We start from the raw sequence: 20,944 nt of genomic DNA, 5'->3' as shown, positions 1-20,944 counted from the left end.
TGCCGGCATTGGCCACACAGCCCCAAAGCATGATGGAACCTCCACCAAATTTTACAGTGGGTAGCATGTGTTTTTCTTGGAATGCTGTTTCTTTTTGGACGCTGTCACGGGATGGTTAGAGTCCGGCAATAGGCAATGTGTAATATATATTTCATGTGGAATGTATTCTCTAACCTGTTATATACATCAATGTGTAGTTGGCTGATTGGGGTCTAGTGTGTTAGCACATTGTATGCAAATCCCTCTAACTAGTGAGGACCAGTGAGGACAATGGGTGGAGATAATCTGATCAGTGTCTCCAAGAAGATGTTGGATGGTGCATTGTCCATAGTAGACAGGGAGTCTGCTCTCCTTGGTATAGGTGAGGGGGAAGGATCTGTGACTCAGCCCTCCCCACCCACAGATATAGGTGTAACAGTCTTAGTATATAGTATATAGCTAGGAGTTAGTATGTGTTAGCCGGCCTGTGCACAGCTCTGCAGAGAGCCAGGATTTAGTTACAGGACCAAGGAGCCAAAGCTATCATTGGATTGTGACTTCTGTGGACTTATTGTTATTACGGTTGATGTGACCGCCGCCGGCTACTAACTTTGTGGATTACAATAAATTGCTGTTGTCTCCCGACCTCTTGCGTCCGTGTTGATTCAAAAGACCATCCGGAGGAAGACGTATACCTTCGCTCCGTAACAACTGGTTGGCAGCGGTGGGATCAACAGCGGACAGCGAGATGGACTACAGCAGCCCAGCGATTAATGGAGCCACAACCTCAGAATACAGGAACTGGACTATGGCAAGTCTACTTGTAAGGGCCTGGGAACTAAACCTGAGTTACCAGGGAAGAACGAAAGATCAACTGATCGAGGCACTGGAGGAGATGACCCTGCAAAGCGACCATGAGGAGGGCTGCCCCCAGGAGACAGTAGAGATACAGGAGTGGCAGGTACAGACCCAAAAGAGCAGATGGGTTGTTTTGTATGAGGAGGAATTGGCAGTGCTGGGGCTAGGAGCAACTGCAGAGCAAAGGAGTAGAGCATTACAGAGGGCTCAGGAAACGGAGAAGGAGGAACAGAGAATGGCGCATGAAAAGGAAAGAATGGCGCATGAAATGCGAATGGCTGAGATAACTGCGCGGAATTATAATCAAACGTCGACCCCCAGCCCAACAGTGAGAGAACCACCATATGTCTCCCATAAACACTTCAAGACCTTTGATGAAGCGGCTGGGGATGTTGATGGATATTTTCAGGACTTCGAACACCAGTGCCGCCTGATGGAAGTCCCAGAGAAGGATTGGGTCCGGTATCTGGTGGGGCACCTACGAGATGGGGCTGCGGAAGCTCTCAGAGCCATGGACCCTAGTGATCAGCGGGACTATGAGGCCATTAAAAGAGCGGTGCAGAAGTATTATGCAGTCACTCCAGAGACCTACCGAGTTCAGTTCCGCTCTTTGTCTTACAATGGGGGAAGCTCCTTCCACATGTTCGCCCACAAGTTGAAGCAAGCATGCAAGCGCTGGCTAGAAGGAGAGGAGGCTGTCACAGTCGATAAGATCCTCCAAGTCATACTTAAGGAACAGTTCTTTTCCCAGTGCCCCGCTGAGATCCGTGAGTGGGTGCTGGAACGGAACCCAGCCACAGTGGAGCAAGCTGCTTCCCTTGCAGATGAGGGCCTGACCATCAAGCCGCAGTGGAAGAGGTTGTTTGCAGAGGAGCGGAAAACTACCACAGTCCGCCAGACACCCTTCAGCCAGCCACCCACCTTTCGTGTCCGGCCTCAGGATTACAATTCCCCCTCTACCCCTGCCCCAGCCCATCGGCCTCCAGCTATGAACAACCCTGTCCCTAGACAACGACCTACTGGAAGAATGCTAGAGCGCAGATGTTTTGGGTGCGGGCGGCCTGGATATTTGCAAGCTAGTTGCCCTGCTAACATGGGGGCACGGGCCACCGTGGCATCCCGGCCTATTCACTACCTGGGAACCACCCCTAGGACAGAAAGTTTGGCCCCATTTCCAGATGACTCCATGAATGACCCATCTGTTCCACCTCCAGGGGTCTATGGGATTCAGCCTTCCGCCACACATCCCGCAAACCTTCAGCGGAAGCACTTGCAGGAGGTCCTACTGGATGGCCGAACAGTTGTTGGATTCCGGGACTCGGGAGCTTTCCTAACGGTAGCGGACCCCCGAGTTGTGCGACCCGAGGCCCTAGAGGAGGGCCCTGGCCTTTCTATCGAGTTGGCAGGAGGTACTCGGAAACGTATTCCTAAAGCTACCGTGGAACTTGACTATGGTTATGGACCAAAACGATGCACAATTGGTGTGATGAGCGGGCTGCCGGCCGATGTTCTGTTAGGCAACGATGTTGGAAATCTACAGTGCCACTTTGTGGGAGCAGTGACCCGAAGCCAAGCTCAGAGAGACGCCAACATGGATCGACCGGATTTTCTGACAGATGCCAGCCCTTCAAACCTACAACTTTACCATTCAGTACCGCCGAGGGAACCAACACCAGAACGCAGATGGGTTATCCCGGCAGGAGGACATATGAGCTATAGAGACTGATGTGCATTCCCCAATTTACCTGTGTAGGCCAATTGTGTCATGCACATGTTTTGAGAGGGGGAGGGGTTGTCACGGGATGGTTAGAGTCTATACTATAGGCAATGTGTAATATATATTTCATGTGGAATGTATTCTCTAACCTGTTATATACATCAGTGTGTAGTTGGCTGATTGGGGTCTAGTGTGTTAGCACATTGTATGCAAATACCTCTAACTAGTGAGGACAATGGGTGGAGATAATCTGCTTGGTGTCTCCAAGAAGATGTTGGACTGTGCATTGTCCATAGTAGACAGGGAGTCTGCTCTCCTTGGTATAGGTGAGGGGGGAAGGATCTGTGACTCAGCCCTTCCCACCCACAGATATAGGTGTAACAGTCTTAGTATATAGTATATAGCTAGCAGTTAGTATGTGTTAGCCGGCCTGTGCACAGCTCTGCAGAGAGCCAGGATTTAGTTACAGGACCAAGGAGCCAAAGCTATCATTGGATTGTGACTTCTGTGGACTTATTGTTATTACGGTTGATGTGACCGCCGCCGGCTACTAACTTTGTGGATTACAATAAATTGCTGTTGTCTCCTGACCTCTTGCGTCCATGTTGATTCAAAAGACCATCCGGATCGCTCCGTGACAGACGCCATGCATAACGCCTTTTTTTTTATAACCAAACAACTCAATTTTTGTTTCCAAAATGAAGCTGCCTTGTCCAAATGTGCTTTTTCATACCTCAGGCAACTCTATTTGTGGCGTACGTGCAGAAACGGCTTCTTTCTCATCACTCTCCCATACAGCTTCTATTTGTGCAAAGTGCGCTGTATTGCTGACCGATGCACAGTGACACCATCTGCAGCAAGATGATGCTGCAGCTCTTTGGAGGTGTCTGTGGATTGTCCTTGACTCTTCTCACCATTCTTCTTCTCTGCCTTTCTGATATTTTTCTTGGCCTGCCACTTCTGGGCTTAACAAAACTGTCCCTGTGGTCTTCCATTTCCTTACTATGTTCCTCACAGTGGAAACTGACAGGTTAAATCTCTGAGACAACGTTTTGTATCCTTCCCCTGAACAACTATGTTGAACAATCTTTGTTTTCAGATCATTTGAGAGTTGTTTTGAGTAGCCCATGATGCCACTCTTCAGAGGAGATTCAAATAGGAGATCAACTTGCAATTGGCCACCTTAAATACCTTTTCTTATGATTGGATACAACTGGCTATGAAGTTCAAAGCTCACTGAGGTTACAAAACCAATTTTGTGCTTCAGTAAGTCAGTAAAAAGTAGTTAGGGGAATTCAAATCAATAAAATGATAAGGGTGCCCATACTTTTGCACCGGTCAAATTTTGGTTTAATGCATATTGCACATTTTCTGTTAGTACAATAAACCTCATTTCAATCCTGAAATATTACTGTGTCCATCAGTTATTAGATATATCAAACTGAAATGGCTGCTGCAAACACCAAAATATTTAGAACAAAAAATGATTAAGATTAATAGGGGTACCCAAACTTTTTCATAGGACTGTATGTATATACAGCTTGTAGTACAGTCACATATATGTATATACAGCTTGTAGTACGGTCACATATACGTATATACAGCTTGTAGTACAGTCACATATATACAGCTTGTAGTGCGGTCACATATATGTATATACAGCTTGTAGTACAGTCACATATACGTATATACAGCTTGTAGTACAGTCACATATACGTATATACAGCTTGTAGTACAGTCACATATACATATATACAGCTTGTAGTACAGTCACATATACGTATATACAGCTTGTAGTACAGTCACATATATACAGCTTGTAGTACAGTCACATATACGTATATACAGCTTGTAGTACAGTCACATATACGTATATACAGCTTGTAGTACAGTCACATATACATATATACAGCATGTAGTACAGTCACATATACGTATATACAGCTTGTAGTACAGTCACATATACATACATATATACAGGTTGTAGTACAGTCACATATATACAGCTTGTAGTACAGTCACATATACGTATATACAGCTTGTAGTACAGTCACATATATGTATATACAGCTTGTAGTACAGTCACATATATGTATATACAGCTTGTAGTACAGTCACATATACGTATATACAGCTTGTAGTACAGTCACATATACGTATATACAGCTTGTAGTACAGTCACATATACGTATATACAGCTTGTAGTACAGTCACATATATACAGCTTGTAGTACAGTCACATATATACAGCTTGTAGTACGGTCACATATACGTATATACAGCTTGTAGTACAGTCACATATATGTATATACAGCTTGTAGTACAGTCACATATACGTATATACAGCATGTAGTACAGTCACATATACGTATATACAGCTTGTAGTACAGTCACATATACGTATATACAGCTTGTAGTACAGTCACATATACGTATATACAGCTTGTAGTACAGTCACATACGTATATACAGCTTGTAGTACAGTCACATATACGTATATACAGCTTGTAGTACGGTCACATATACGTATATACAGCTTGTAGTACAGTCACATATACGTATATACAGCTTGTAGTACAGTCACATATACGTATATACAGCTTGTAGTACAGTCACATATACGTATATACAGCTTGTAGTACAGTCACATATACGTATATACAGCTTGTAGTACAGTCACATATACGTATATACAGCTTGTAGTACAGTCACATATATACAGCTTGTAGTACAGTCACATATACGTATATACAGCTTGTAGTACGGTCACATATACGTATATACAGCTTGTAGTACAGTCACATATACGTATATACAGCTTGTAGTACAGTCACATATACATATATACAGCATGTAGTACAGTCACATATACGTATATACAGCTTGTAGTACAGTCACATATACGTATATACAGCTTGTAGTAGTCACATATACATATATACAGCATGTAGTACAGTCACATATACGTATATACAGCTTGTAGTACAGTCACATATATACAGCTTGTAGTACAGTCACATATACGTATATACAGCTTGTAGTACAGTCACATATACGTATATACAGCTTGTAGTACAGTCACATATACGTATATACAGCTTGTAGTACAGTCACATATATGTATATACAGCTTGTAGTACAGTCACATATACGTATATACAGCTTGTAGTACAGTCACATATACGTATATACAGCTTGTAGTACAGTCACATATATACAGCTTGTAGTACAGTCACATATATGTATATACAGCTTGTAGTACAGTCACATATATGTATATACAGCTTGTAGTACAGTCACATATACGTATATACAGCTTGTAGTACAGTCACATATATACAGCTTGTAGTACAGTCACATATACGTATATACAGCTTGTAGTACAGTCACATATACGTATATACAGCTTGTAGTACAGTCACATATATGTATATACAGCTTGTAGTACAGTCACATATATGTATATACAGCTTGTAGTACAGTCACATATACGTATATACAGCTTGTAGTACAGTCACATATACGTATATACAGCTTGTAGTACAGTCACATATATACAGCTTGTAGTACAGTCACATATATGTATATACAGCTTGTAGTACAGTCACATATATGTATATACAGCTTGTAGTACAGTCACATATACGTATATACAGCTTGTAGTACAGTCACATATATACAGCTTGTAGTACAGTCACATATACGTATATACAGCTTGTAGTACAGTCACATATACATATATACAGCTTGTAGTACAGTCACATATACATATATACAGCTTGTAGTACAGTCACATATACGTATATACAGCTTGTAGTACAGTCACATATATACAGCTTGTAGTACAGTCACATATATGTATATACAGCTTGTAGTACAGTCACATATACGTATATACAGCTTGTAGTACAGTCACATATATGTATATACAGCTTGTAGTACGGTCACATATACGTATATACAGCTTGTAGTACAGTCACATATATACAGCTTGTAGTGCGGTCACATATATGTATATACAGCTTGTAGTACAGTCACATATACGTATATACAGCTTGTAGTACAGTCACATATACGTATATACAGCTTGTAGTACAGTCACATATACATATATACAGCTTGTAGTACAGTCACATATACGTATATACAGCATGTAGTACAGTCACATATACGTATATACAGCTTGTAGTACAGTCACATATATGTATATACAGCTTGTAGTACAGTCACATATATGTATATACAGCTTGTAGTACAGTCACATATACGTATATACAGCTTGTAGTACAGTCACATATATGTATATACAGCTTGTAGTACGGTCACATATACGTATATACAGCTTGTAGTACAGTCACATATATACAGCTTGTAGTGCGGTCACATATATGTATATACAGCTTGTAGTACAGTCACATATACGTATATACAGCTTGTAGTACAGTCACATATACGTATATACAGCTTGTAGTACAGTCACATATACATATATACAGCTTGTAGTACAGTCACATATACGTATATACAGCTTGTAGTACAGTCACATATATACAGCTTGTAGTACAGTCACATATACGTATATACAGCTTGTAGTACAGTCACATATACGTATATACAGCTTGTAGTACAGTCACATATACATATATACAGCATGTAGTACAGTCACATATACGTATATACAGCTTGTAGTACAGTCACATATACGTATATACAGCTTGTAGTACAGTCACATATACATATATACAGCTTGTAGTACAGTCACATATACATACATATATACAGGTTGTAGTACAGTCACATATATACAGCTTGTAGTACAGTCACATATACGTATATACAGCTTGTAGTACAGTCACATATATGTATATACAGCTTGTAGTACAGTCACATATACGTATATACAGCTTGTAGTACAGTCACATATACGTATATACAGCTTGTAGTACAGTCACATATACGTATATACAGCTTGTAGTACAGTCACATATACGTATATACAGCTTGTAGTACAGTCACATATACGTATATACAGCTTGTAGTACAGTCACATATATACAGCTTGTAGTACAGTCACATATATACAGCTTGTAGTACGGTCACATATACGTATATACAGCTTGTAGTACAGTCACATATATGTATATACAGCTTGTAGTACAGTCACATATACGTATATACAGCATGTAGTACAGTCACATATACGTATATACAGCTTGTAGTACAGTCACATATACGTATATACAGCTTGTAGTACAGTCACATATACGTATATACAGCTTGTAGTACAGTCACATATACGTATATACAGCTTGTAGTACAGTCACATATACGTATATACAGCTTGTAGTACAGTCACATATACGTATATACAGCTTGTAGTACGGTCACATATACGTATATACAGCTTGTAGTACAGTCACATATACGTATATACAGCTTGTAGTACAGTCACATATACGTATATACAGCTTGTAGTACAGTCACATATACGTATATACAGCTTGTAGTACAGTCACATATACGTATATACAGCTTGTAGTACAGTCACATATACGTATATACAGCTTGTAGTACAGTCACATATATACAGCTTGTAGTACAGTCACATATATGTATATACAGCTTGTAGTACAGTCACATATATGTATATACAGCTTGTAGTACAGTCACATATACGTATATACAGCTTGTAGTACAGTCACATATACGTATATACAGCTTGTAGTACAGTCACATATATACAGCTTGTAGTACAGTCACATATATGTATATACAGCTTGTAGTACAGTCACATATATGTATATACAGCTTGTAGTACAGTCACATATACGTATATACAGCTTGTAGTACAGTCACATATACATATATACAGCTTGTAGTACAGTCACATATACGTATATACAGCTTGTAGTACAGTCACATATATACAGCTTGTAGTACAGTCACATATACGTATATACAGCTTGTAGTACAGTCACATATACGTATATACAGCTTGTAGTACAGTCACATATACATATATACAGCATGTAGTACAGTCACATATACGTATATACAGCTTGTAGTACAGTCACATATACATACATATATACAGGTTGTAGTACAGTCACATATATACAGCTTGTAGTACAGTCACATATACGTATATACAGCTTGTAGTACAGTCACATATATGTATATACAGCTTGTAGTACAGTCACATATACGTATATACAGCTTGTAGTACAGTCACATATACGTATATACAGCTTGTAGTACAGTCACATATACGTATATACAGCTTGTAGTACAGTCACATATACGTATATACAGCTTGTAGTACAGTCACATATATACAGCTTGTAGTACAGTCACATATATACAGCTTGTAGTACGGTCACATATACGTATATACAGCTTGTAGTACAGTCACATATATGTATATACAGCTTGTAGTACAGTCACATATACGTATATACAGCATGTAGTACAGTCACATATACGTATATACAGCTTGTAGTACAGTCACATATACGTATATACAGCTTGTAGTACAGTCACATATACGTATATACAGCTTGTAGTACAGTCACATATACGTATATACAGCTTGTAGTACAGTCACATATACGTATATACAGCTTGTAGTACAGTCACATATACGTATATACAGCTTGTAGTACGGTCACATATACGTATATACAGCTTGTAGTACAGTCACATATACGTATATACAGCTTGTAGTACAGTCACATATACGTATATACAGCTTGTAGTACAGTCACATATACGTATATACAGCTTGTAGTACAGTCACATATATACAGCTTGTAGTACAGTCACATATATGTATATACAGCTTGTAGTACAGTCACATATATGTATATACAGCTTGTAGTACAGTCACATATACGTATATACAGCTTGTAGTACAGTCACATATACGTATATACAGCTTGTAGTACAGTCACATATATACAGCTTGTAGTACAGTCACATATATGTATATACAGCTTGTAGTACAGTCACATATATGTATATACAGCTTGTAGTACAGTCACATATACGTATATACAGCTTGTAGTACAGTCACATATATACAGCTTGTAGTACAGTCACATATACGTATATACAGCTTGTAGTACAGTCACATATACATATATACAGCTTGTAGTACAGTCACATATACATATATACAGCTTGTAGTACAGTCACATATACGTATATACAGCTTGTAGTACAGTCACATATATACAGCTTGTAGTACAGTCACATATATGTATATACAGCTTGTAGTACAGTCACATATATGTATATACAGCTTGTAGTACAGTCACATATACGTATATACAGCTTGTAGTACAGTCACATATACGTATATACAGCTTGTAGTACAGTCACATATATACAGCTTGTAGTACAGTCACATATACGTATATACAGCTTGTAGTACAGTCACATATACGTATATACAGCTTGTAGTACAGTCACATATACATATATACAGCTTGTAGTACAGTCACATATACGTATATACAGCTTGTAGTACAGTCACATATATGTATATACAGCTTGTAGTACAGTCACATATACGTATATACAGCATGTAGTACAGTCACATATACGTATATACAGCTTGTAGTACAGTCACATATACGTATATACAGCTTGTAGTACAGTCACATATACGTATATACAGCTTGTAGTACAGTCACATATACGTATATACAGCTTGTAGTACAGTCACATATACGTATATACAGCTTGTAGTACAGTCACATATACGTATATACAGCTTGTAGTACGGTCACATATACGTATATACAGCTTGTAGTACAGTCACATATACGTATATACAGCTTGTAGTACAGTCACATATACGTATATACAGCTTGTAGTACAGTCACATATACGTATATACAGCTTGTAGTACAGTCACATATATACAGCTTGTAGTACAGTCACATATACGTATATACAGCTTGTAGTACAGTCACATATACATATATACAGCTTGTAGTACAGTCACATATACATATATACAGCTTGTAGTACAGTCACATATACGTATATACAGCTTGTAGTACAGTCACATATATACAGCTTGTAGTACAGTCACATATATGTATATACAGCTTGTAGTACAGTCACATATATGTATATACAGCTTGTAGTACAGTCACATATACGTATATACAGCTTGTAGTACAGTCACATATACGTATATACAGCTTGTAGTACAGTCACATATATACAGCTTGTAGTACAGTCACATATACGTATATACAGCTTGTAGTACAGTCACATATATACAGCATGTAGTACAGTCACATATATGTATATACAGCATGTAGTACGGTCACATATATGTATATACAGCTTGTAGTACAGTCACATATACATATATACAGCTTGTAGTACAGTCACATATACATATATACAGCTTGTAGTACAGTCACATATACATATATACAGCTTGTAGTACAGTCACATATACGTATATACAGCTTGTAGTACAGTCACATATATACAGCTTGTAGTACAGTCACATATATGTATATACAGCTTGTAGTACGGTCACATATATGTATATACAGCTTGTAGTACAGTCACATATACGTATATACAGCTTGTAGTACAGTCACATATACATATATACAGCTTGTAGTACAGTCACATATACATATATACAGCTTGTAGTACAGTCACATATACGTATATACAGCTTGTAGTACAGTCACATATATGTATATACAGCTTGTAGTACAGTCACATATACGTATATACAGCTTGTAGTACAGTCACATATACGTATATACAGCTTGTAGTACAGTCACATATATACAGCTTGTAGTACAGTCACATATATGTATATACAGCTTGTAGTACAGTCACATATATGTATATACAGCTTGTAGTACAGTCACATATACGTATATACAGCTTGTAGTACAGTCACATATATACAGCTTGTAGTACAGTCACATATACGTATATACAGCTTGTAGTACAGTCACATATACATATATACAGCTTGTAGTACAGTCACATATACATATATACAGCTTGTAGTACAGTCACATATACGTATATACAGCTTGTAGTACAGTCACATATATACAGCTTGTAGTACAGTCACATATATGTATATACAGCTTGTAGTACAGTCACATATATGTATATACAGCTTGTAGTACAGTCACATATACGTATATACAGCTTGTAGTACAGTCACATATACGTATATACAGCTTGTAGTACAGTCACATATATACAGCTTGTAGTACAGTCACATATACGTATATACAGCTTGTAGTACAGTCACATATATACAGCATGTAGTACAGTCACATATATGTATATACAGCATGTAGTACGGTCACATATATGTATATACAGCTTGTAGTACAGTCACATATACATATATACAGCTTGTAGTACAGTCACATATACATATATACAGCTTGTAGTACAGTCACATATACATATATACAGCTTGTAGTACAGTCACATATACGTATATACAGCTTGTAGTACAGTCACATATATACAGCTTGTAGTACAGTCACATATATGTATATACAGCTTGTAGTACGGTCACATATATGTATATACAGCTTGTAGTACAGTCACATATACGTATATACAGCTTGTAGTACAGTCACATATACATATATACAGCTTGTAGTACAGTCACATATACATATATACAGCTTGTAGTACAGTCACATATACGTATATACAGCTTGTAGTACAGTCACATATATACAGCTTGTAGTACAGTCACATATATACAGCATGTAGTACAGTCACATATATGTATATACAGCATGTAGTACGGTCACATATATGTATATACAGCATGTAGTACGGTCACATATACGTATATACAGCTTGTAGTACAGTCACATATATACAGCTTGTAGTACAGTCACATATATACAGCTTGTAGTACAGTCACATATATACATATATACAGCATGTAGTACAGTCACATATATACAGCTTGTAGTACAGTCACATATATGTATATACAGCTTGTAGTACAGTCACATATACGTATATACAGCATGTAGTACAGTCACATATATACAGCTTGTAGTACAGTCACATATACGTATATACAGCTTGTAGTACAGTCACATATACGTATATACAGCTTGTAGTACAGTCACATATACGTATATACAGCTTGTAGTACAGTCACATATATACAGCTTGTAGTACAGTCACATATATGTATATACAGCATGTAGTACAGTCACATATATACAGCTTGTAGTACAGTCACATATACGTATATACAGCATGTAGTACAGTCACATATATACAGCTTGTAGTACAGTCACATATACGTATATACAGCTTGTAGTACAGTCACATATACGTATATACAGCTTGTAGTACAGTCACATATACGTATATACAGCTTGTAGTACAGTCACATATACGTATATACAGCTTGTAGTACAGTCACATATACATATATACAGCTTGTAGTACAGTCACATATACGTATATACAGCTTGTAGTACAGTCACATATATGTATATACAGCATGTAGTACGGTCACATATATGTATATACAGCTTGTAGTACAGTCACATATATGTATATACAGCATGTAGTACAGTCACATATATACAGCTTGTAGTACAGTCACATATATGTATATACAGCTTGTAGTACAGTCACATATATACAGCTTGTAGTACAGTCACATATATGTATATACAGCATGTAGTACAGTCACATATATACAGCTTGTAGTACAGTCACATATATGTATATACAGCATGTAGTACGGTCACATATATGTATATACAGCATGTAGTACAGTCACATATATACAGCTTGTAGTACAGTCACATATATGTATATACAGCATGTAGTACGGTCACATATATGTATATACAGCATGTAGTACGGTCACATATATGTATATACAGCTTGTAGTACAGTCACATATACGTATATACAGCATGTAGTACAGTCACATATATACAGCTTGTAGTACAGTCACATATATGTATATACAGCTTGTAGTACAGTCACATATACGTATATACAGCATGTAGTACAGTCACATATATACAGCTTGTAGTACAGTCACATATATGTATATACAGCATGTAGTACGGTCACATATATGTATATACAGCATGTAGTACGGTCACTTATACACTTCTGTTTCTGGGAAAGCTGGGTGAAAGCCAATATGGCCGTCATTCAGTCTTAGGAGAGTCCAGTACGGCAGAATTGGCTATAAACCATCTATAGGTGACAACGTCTGGCGGCATTGAAGGACGGCCATACTGGTGGTCACCCAGCTTTCCCAGAAACAGATAGAACTTATAAAATAATCGCCAAACAATGGTCACAACTAAATCTGCCAGGCGGGAATCACAACCCTCCAGCAGACAGCCATACTGGTCACCCAGCTTTCCCAGGAGCAGAGAGAACTGAGAGACAGGGTCAGTATTATACAGATGGCAGAAAGCCAGTGATGGAGAGTGCAAGAAGGGGCAGCGGGTGAGGGGGGCAGCAGGTGAGGGGGGCAGCAGGTGAGGGGGGCAGCAGGTGAGGGGGGCAGCAGGGGCAGCGGGTGAGGAGGCAGCAGGTGAGGGGGGCAGCAGGGGCAGCGGGTGAGGGGGGCAGCAGGTGAGGGGGGCAGCAGGGGCAGCAGGTGAGGGGGGCAGTGGGTGAGGGGGGCAGCGGGGGCAGCGGGTGAGGGGGCAGCAGGGGCAGCAGGTGAGGGGGGCAGCAGGTGAGGGGGGCAGCGGGGGCAGCAGGTGAGGGGGGCAGCAGGTGAGGGGGGCAGCAGGGGCAGCGGGTAGGGGGGCAGCAGGGGCAGCGGGTGAGGGGGGCAGCAGGGGCAGCGGGTGAGGGGGGCAGCAGGGGCAGCAGGTGAGGGGGGCAGCAGGTGAGGGGGGCAGCAGGGGCAGCAGGTGAGGGGGGCAGCAGGGGCAGCGGGTGAGGGGGCAGCAGGGGCAGCGGGTGAGGGGGGCAGCAGGGGCAGCAGGTGAGGGGGGCAGCAGGTGAGGGGGGCAGCAGGGGGCAGCGGGTAGGGGGGCAGCAGGGGCAGCGGGTGAGGGGGGCAGCAGGGGCAGCGGGTGAGGGGGGCAGCAGGGGCAGCAGGTGAGGGGGGCAGCAGGTGAGGGGGGCAGCAGGGGCAGCAGGTGAGGGGGGCAGCAGGGGCAGCGGGTGAGGGGGCAGCAGGGGCAGCGGGTGAGGGGGGCAGCAGGTGAGGGGGGCAGCAGGTGAGGGGGGCAGCAGGGGCAGCAGGTGAGGGGGGCAGCGGGGGCAGCGGGTGAGGGGGGCAGCAGGTGAGGGGGGCAGCAGGGGCAGCAGGTGAGGGGGGCAATGGGTGAGGGGGCAGCAGGGGCAGCGGGGTGAGGGGGCAGCGGGTAGCGGGTGAGGGGGGCAATGGGTGAGGGGGGCAGCGGGTGAGGGGGCAGCAGCAGGGGCAGCGGGTGAGGGGGCAGAGGGTGAGGGGGCAGCAGGGGCAGCGGGTGAGGGGGCAGCAGGGGCAGCGGGTGAGGGTAGCAGGGGCAGCAGCAGGGGCAGCGGGTGAGGGGGCAGCAGCAGGGGCAGCGGGTGAGGGGGCAGCAGGGGCAGCGGGTGAGGGGGCAGCAGGGGCAGCGGGTGAGGGGGCAGCGGGTAGCGGGTGAGGGTAGCAGGGGCAGCAGCAGGGGCAGCGGGTGAGGGGGCAGCAGGGGCAGCGGGTGAGGGGGCAGCAGGAGGGTGAGGGGGGGGTCACTACGGTGCCAGTCTCTTCCCTCTCCCCGCACTTCCTGGTGTGTCAGGCAGGATCTGAGCTGTCATTGTTCCGGAGCCGCAGCAGTCAGCGGTCGGCCAATGCCGGGACTGTCAGTAACCCCTTGTGTGCCGCCGCTGATCTCCGAGGTGCCGCCGCTGATCCGCGCCTCACTGTTGTCGGATTCAAGTCAAGTAACGGAACTTTTTATAATCCCCATCGTCCCGCAGACCGCCGACTTGTACACAATACAGACAGTGCGACCAAAGTCACCGACCAGCCCCGACCTGCTGCCGCAGAGTGCGGAAAAGTGCCTAGAAGTGTCGGTCGGGCGGCGGCTCACGGCTCCTCCTCCGGTCCTACCTGCTCCTGTGACTCAGCAGAGCCCGGCTCCGAGGCCTTGTGATCCGTCACTGCAGGCGCCCCACACCCGCTGCTGCCCACAGGAAAGCCCAATACCTGGGGGAGTGGCCGGGATGGGGAGATTTGCATAATGAGGACCGCCCATAATCCTCTGCATTGAGTGTGACTGGAGGAGGCTGCAGGGGGCGGGGCACAGTGCGCACTTAACCCTATCGTAGCCGCACTCACCAGCAGCCCCATAGAGTGGCGCCTTATAAGCCGTGCAGGCCGGGAGTGACGGGGTTAACCACAGCCGAGCCGGAATTACCCCAACCATTAACTCCTTCCTGCCCGCAGCTCAGAGAGAAGCCGACTGCCCCCCCACACACATCAGCTGATCTACTGCAGAGGACTACAAGTCCCATCATGCACCACGGCACAGGCTGGTGTGAGCCAAGACAGACTGCTGCAGAGGAGCGCTGGTGACCTTGTGTGACAATAACAGGAAACTAGGGATGAAGCGCCCCCCTCAGGGCTATAACGGCAGCAGATACCGGCGGCTCATATATGGATCTGTCCTATATATCTATAGGAGCAGGGGGGCGACCCAAACACAGACGGGGACACGAAATGCAGCGAAGCGGATTATAGAGAAAAACAGGAAAACCGTCACATCAGGCAAAACAACATAACGCCCTGCTCGTCCGAGACCTGATACCTCACTATACCTGGGGCTTATTACCAGCCACACCGAGACAGGAGCAGTATAGTGTCACCGGCCTCAGGGTTACAGGACAGACCCGGCGCCTCCTCTCACCTCATGGACCTGCCCTGTAATGTAAGAGCTGCAGCCTCTATGGGTCAGTAATGAGCCCGGGATCTGCCCCTGTGCTGAGGCTCCTCCAGATCTGCCCCTGTGCTGAGGCTCCTCCAGATCTTCCCCTGTGCTGAGGCTCCTCCAGATCTGCCCCTGTGCTGAGGCTCCTCCAGATCTTCCCCTGTGCTGAGGCTCCTCCAGATCTGCCCCTGGACTGAGGCTCCTCCAGATCCGCCCCTGTGCTGAGGCTCCTCCAGACCTGCCCCTGTGCTGAGGCTCCTCCAGACCTGCCCCTGTGCTGAGGCTCCTCCAGATCTGCCCCTGTGCTGAGGCTCCTCCAGACCTGCCCCTGTGCTGAGGCTCCTCCAGACCTGCCCCTGTGCTGAGGCTCCTCCAGATCTGCCCCTGTGCTGAGGCTTCTCCAGATCTGCCCCTGTGCTGAGACTCCTCCAGATCTGCCCCTGTGCTGAGGCTCCTCCAGATCTGCCCCTGTGCTGAGGCTCCTCCAGATCTGCCCCTGTGCTGAGGCTCCTCCAGATCTGCCCCTGTGCTGAGGCTTCTCCAGATCTGCCCCTGTGCTGAGGCTCCTCCAGATCTGCCCCTGTGCTGAGGCTCCTCCAGACCTGCCCCTGTGCTGAGGCTCCTCCAGATCTGCCCCTGGACTGAGGCTCCTCCAGACCTGCCCCTGTGCTGAGGCTCCTCCAGATCTGCCCCTGTGCTGAGGCTCCTCCAGACCTGCCCCTGTGCTGAGGCTCCTCCAGATCTGCCCCTGTGCTGAGGCTCCTCCAGATCTTCCCCTGTGCTGAGGCTCCTCCAGATCCGCCCCTGTGCTGAGGCTCCTCCAGACCTGCCCCTGTGCTGAGGCTCCTCCAGATCTGCCCCTGTGCTGAGGCTCCTCCAGATCTGCCCCTGTGCTGAGGCTCCTCCAGATCTGCCCCTGTGCTGAGACTCCTCCAATCCTGCCCCTGTGCTGAGGCTACTCCAGATCTGCCCCTGTGCTGAGGCTCCTCCAGATTTGCCCCTGTGCTGAGACTCCTCCAGATCTGCCCCTGTGCTGAGGCTCCTCCAGATCCGCCCCTGTGCTGAGGCTCCTCCAGATCTGCCCCTGTGCTGAGGCTCCTCCAGATCTGCCCCTCTGCTGAGGCTCCTCCAGATCCGCCCCTGTGCTGAGGCTCCTCCAGATCTGCCCCTGTGCTGAGGCTCCTCCAGATCTGCCCCTGTGCTGAGGCTGCTCCAGATCTGCCCCTGTGCTGAGGCTCCTCCAGATCTGCCCCTGTGCTGAGGCTCCTCCAGATCTGCCCCTGTGCTGAGGCTCCTCCAGATCTGCCCCTGTGCTGAGGCTGCTCCAGATCTGCCCCTGGGCTGAGGCTCCTCCAGATCTGACCCTGTGCTGAGACTCCTCCAATCCTGCCCCTGTGCTGAGGCTCCTCCAGACCTGCCCCTGTGCTGAGGCTCCTCCAGATCCGCCCCTGTGCTGAGGCTCCTCCAGATCTGCCCCTGTGCTGAGGCTCCTCCAGACCTGCCCCTGTGCTGAGGCTCCTCCAGACCTGCCCCTGTGCTGAGGCTCCTCCAGATCTGCCCCTGTGCTGAGGCTCCTCCAGATCTGCCCCTGTGCTGAGACTCCTCCAATCCTGCCCCTGTGCTGAGGCTACTCCAGATCCGCCCCTGTGCTGAGGCTCCTCCAGATCCGCCCCTGGGCTGAGGCTACTCCAGATCTGCCCCTGTGCTGAGGCTCCTCCAGATCCGCCCCTGGGCTGAGGCTACTCCAGATCTGCCCCTGTGCTGAGGCTACTCCAGATCTGCCCCTGTGCTGAGGCTCCTCCAGACCTGCCCCTGTGCTGAGGCTCCTCCAGATCTGCCCCTGTGCTGAGACTCCTCCAATCCTGTCCCTGTGCTGAGGCTCCTCCAGATCTGCCCCTGTGCTGAGGCTCCTCCAGACCTGCCCCTGTGCTGAGGCTCCTCCAGACCTGCCCCTGTGCTGAGGCTCCTCCAGATCTGCCCCTGTGCTGAGACTCCTCCAATCCTGCCCCTGTGCTGAGGCTCCTCCAGATCCGCCCCTGTGCTGAGGCTCCTCCAGATCCGCCCCTGTGCTGAGGCTGCTCCAGATCTGCCCCTGGGCTGAGGCTCCTCCAGATCTGCCCCTGTGCTGAGGCTCCTCCAGATCTTCCCCTGTGCTGAGGCTCCTCCAGATCCGCCCCTGTGCTGAGGCTCCTCCAGACCTGCCCCTGTGCTGAGGCTCCTCCAGATCTGCCCCTGTGCTGAGGCTCCTCCAGATCTGCCCCTGTGCTGAGGCTCCTCCAGATCTGCCCCTGTGCTGAGACTCCTCCAATCCTGCCCCTGTGCTGAGGCTACTCCAGATCTGCCCCTGTGCTGAGGCTCCTCCAGATTTGCCCCTGTGCTGAGACTCCTCCAGATCTGCCCCTGTGCTGAGGCTCCTCCAGATCCGCCCCTGTGCTGAGGCTCCTCCAGATCTGCCCCTGTGCTGAGGCTCCTCCAGATCTGCCCCTCTGCTGAGGCTCCTCCAGATCCGCCCCTGTGCTGAGGCTCCTCCAGATCTGCCCCTGTGCTGAGGCTCCTCCAGATCTGCCCCTGTGCTGAGGCTGCTCCAGATCTGCCCCTGTGCTGAGGCTCCTCCAGATCTGCCCCTGTGCTGAGGCTCCTCCAGATCTGCCCCTGTGCTGAGGCTCCTCCAGATCTGCCCCTGTGCTGAGGCTGCTCCAGATCTGCCCCTGGGCTGAGGCTCCTCCAGATCTGACCCTGTGCTGAGACTCCTCCAATCCTGCCCCTGTGCTGAGGCTCCTCCAGACCTGCCCCTGTGCTGAGGCTCCTCCAGATCCGCCCCTGTGCTGAGGCTCCTCCAGATCTGCCCCTGTGCTGAGGCTCCTCCAGACCTGCCCCTGTGCTGAGGCTCCTCCAGACCTGCCCCTGTGCTGAGGCTCCTCCAGATCTGCCCCTGTGCTGAGGCTCCTCCAGATCTGCCCCTGTGCTGAGACTCCTCCAATCCTGCCCCTGTGCTGAGGCTACTCCAGATCTGCCCCTGTGCTGAGGCTCCTCCAGATCCGCCCCTGGGCTGAGGCTACTCCAGATCTGCCCCTGTGCTGAGGCTCCTCCAGATCCGCCCCTGGGCTGAGGCTACTCCAGATCTGCCCCTGTGCTGAGGCTACTCCAGATCTGCCCCTGTGCTGAGGCTCCTCCAGACCTGCCCCTGTGCTGAGGCTCCTCCAGATCTGCCCCTGTGCTGAGACTCCTCCAATCCTGTCCCTGTGCTGAGGCTCCTCCAGATCTGCCCCTGTGCTGAGGCTCCTCCAGACCTGCCCCTGTGCTGAGGCTCCTCCAGACCTGCCCCTGTGCTGAGGCTCCTCCAGATCTGCCCCTGTGCTGAGACTCCTCCAATCCTGCCCCTGTGCTGAGGCTCCTCCAGATCCGCCCCTGTGCTGAGGCTCCTCCAGATCCGCCCCTGTGCTGAGGCTGCTCCAGATCTGCCCCTGGGCTGAGGCTCCTCCAGATCTGACCCTGTGCTGAGACTCCTCCAATCCTGCCCCTGTGCTGAGGCTCCTCCAGACCTGCCCCTGTGCTGAGGCTCCTCCAGATCCGCCCCTGTGCTGAGGCTCCTCCAGATCTGCCCCTGTGCTGAGGCTCCTCCAGATCTGCCCCTGTGCTGAGGCTCCTCCAGACCTGCCCCTGTGCTGAGGCTCCTCCAGATCCGCCCCTGTGCTGAGGCTGCTCCAGATCTGCCCCTGGGCTGAGGCTCCTCCAGATCTGCCCCTGTGCTGAGACTCCTCCAATCCTGCCCCTGTGCTGAGGCTACTCCAGATCTGCCCCTGTGCTGAGGCTCCTCCAGACCTGCCCCTGTGCTGAGGCTCCTCCAGACCTGCCCCTGTGCTGAGGCTCCTCCAGATCTGCCCCTGTGCTGAGGTTCCTCCAGATCTGCCCCTGTGCTGAGGCTTCTCCAGACCTGCCCCTGTGCTGAGGCTCCTCCAGATCTGCCCCTGTGCTGAGGCTACTCCAGATCTGCCCCTGTGCTGAGGCTTCTCCAGATCTGCCCCTGTGCTGAGGCTCCTCCAGATCTGCCCCTGTGCTGAGGCTTCTCCAGACCTGCCCCTGTGCTGAGGCTTCTCCAGATCTGCCCCTGTGCTGAGGCTCCTCCAGATCTGCCCCTGTGCTGAGGCTCCTCCAGATCTACCCCTGTGCTGAGGCTTCTCCAGATCTGCCCCTGTGCTGAGGCTTCTCCAGATCTGCCCCTGTGCTGAGGCTCCTCCAGATCTGCCCCTGTGCTGAGGCTCCTCCAGATCTGCCCCAGTGCTGAGGCTCCTCCAGATCTGCCCCTGTGCTGAGGCTCCTCCAGATCTGCCCCTGTGCTGAGGCTCCTCCAGATCTGCCCCTGTGCTGAGGCTCCTCCAGATCTACCCCTGTGCTGAGGCTTCTCCAGATCTGCCCCTGTGCTGAGGCTTCTCCAGATCTGCCCCTGTGCTGAGGCTCCTCCAGATCTGCCCCT

At 47.2% G+C, this 20,944-nt stretch overlaps 1 protein-coding gene across 3 annotated transcripts in view; it reads right to left on the bottom strand.

The window, feature by feature from the left end:
- The window catches only part of C2CD2 (C2 calcium dependent domain containing 2), a 66,401-nt gene extending 50,025 nt beyond the window's left edge, over nucleotides 1-16,376 (bottom strand). The window contains exon 1 of one of the 3 annotated variants that reach the window (XM_075261328.1): nucleotides 16,361-16,376. The gene's annotated coding sequence lies outside the window, so the exon portion shown is untranslated. Of the gene's footprint in view, nucleotides 1-15,577; nucleotides 15,617-15,653; nucleotides 15,736-16,360 lie in introns of those variants that run through there. The other 2 variants (XM_075261326.1, XM_075261327.1) reach the window with 2 other exon arrangements.
- Between the last annotated feature and the right edge of the window lie 4,568 nt (nucleotides 16,377-20,944).

The sequence above is a fragment of the Leptodactylus fuscus genome, unplaced genomic scaffold (genome assembly GCF_031893055.1).
Source record: "Leptodactylus fuscus isolate aLepFus1 unplaced genomic scaffold, aLepFus1.hap2 HAP2_SCAFFOLD_112, whole genome shotgun sequence".
NCBI classification, from domain to species: domain Eukaryota; kingdom Metazoa; phylum Chordata; class Amphibia; order Anura; family Leptodactylidae; genus Leptodactylus; species Leptodactylus fuscus.
This window is presented reverse-complemented; position numbering and strand designations above follow the sequence as displayed.